Raw genomic sequence first — 1,631 nt, forward strand, 5'->3', positions numbered from 1 at the left:
AGTCTTTCATATGTTATATATAATAGATTTTAATAATTAATTATTACTTAATTCATCTATATTTACATATCAGAGAAGATCGATATGAATCACAATGATCAGTCCTCGAGAAACGTTTGTCCTCTATCCAGAAGGTAATTTAATTGGCAAGATCTATGGATACTTCGTCCCTCAATGCTAGTGAGATGGAGCGAAAAGACGACGATTCTCTAAAAGAGTACAAGGGGCCGAAATCTCTAATCAAAAAGAACTCCAAAGAGTGGATCACCAAGCCCTTGTATCTTCCTCCTGAAAAGAAATGTTTATTTTGTAACTGTAAGTATGTATTGTTGAAATATGAGAGCCCGGCGAATACCCGAAAATGTTCGAAGTGTGGCGTAATGGGACATTTTGCAGTGTACTGCAAATCATTGGTCAAGTAAACTTCGGCCAATACTTTTCATGTGCTAACGGTCTTGATCTTGAAGCTTATGCTTATTTTGTGTTTGGACATGTATCATTGGAGCGAATGAACTCACTTACCTCAGATTCAGTGTTTCCGAAGAAGGTCGCTCCGTGGATCTGGAACTGATCCGCCCGTTCTCGATTTCTCATTTCCTATGTCATGTACTGAAGTCAAGCCCTTTTTAGGAATTGTGCAATATTATGGTGCTTTCATTCTAATCTCTCCATGGAGGCCGCCCGTTTACATGAACTTACAAGAAAGGATTGTCACTTCTCTTTGTCGGAGAAGTGCCAGGTTAGTTTTCAGAAAACTAAAAAAGTTTACTTAACGCTCCTGTTATCACACATTATAATCCTTTACGTACACACTTTACACTGATGCCTCACTCTGTTGGATTTGTGGCTGCCTTCTCACAATTTATTGAGAAAGTGGATCGTACGGTGGCTTTTGCTTCAAGGAAACTGACAGCGGCTGAAATCAATTACTCTCAAATTGATAGGAAGCGACAGAGATTGTGTACGGTCTGAAGAAGCTCGAACAGTATTTGATGGGTTGTCATTTTAACATATGGACAGATCATAAACCCTCGGTATACATTTTCAATACCCGAAAAGAGTTAACACGAGTTGTGTCTGCAAGATTGTCTCGATACGCTATGCTGCTCTCTATGTTTGACTATTCAATAGAACATTTCAAAGGAACGTATAATCTTACGGCTGATGCTCTTTCAAGACTACCTGTTGACGACAACATGCCAGAAGAATATTCCACGGATGCATTGATGGTTCAATCCTTTTCTCAGCAGAAACAGCAGATTCGTCTATCCTCGGTAATGTTCCTCAGAACAGGGAACTACTCAAATCAATTGAAGCTGCCAGAATTGGAGATTTGAAAGATGTGACTGAGAAGGCGTATACCCATAAGAAGAATGAGTTTTCATTGAGAAATGGCCTTCTTCTCTGGGTTGTCAGGCTCGTAGTTCCACCTCCACTTCAAAAGACCTTCTTAATGAGCTACACCTGAACCACCGGGCGATAGTTAAGATGAAGGCAGTAACTCGGACGTTAGTTTGGTGGCCCAGAATTGACTTAGCCATAGAACATTTCGTTTATGCTTACTCAACATGTCAGGAAAATAGCTCGAACCCAAAAGGAGAATACACGTCTTCTTCCCCTGCCTCCGAATG

The sequence above is a fragment of the Lepeophtheirus salmonis genome, chromosome 5, assembly GCF_016086655.4.
Source record: "Lepeophtheirus salmonis chromosome 5, UVic_Lsal_1.4, whole genome shotgun sequence".
NCBI classification, from domain to species: Eukaryota; Metazoa; Arthropoda; class Copepoda; order Siphonostomatoida; family Caligidae; genus Lepeophtheirus; species Lepeophtheirus salmonis.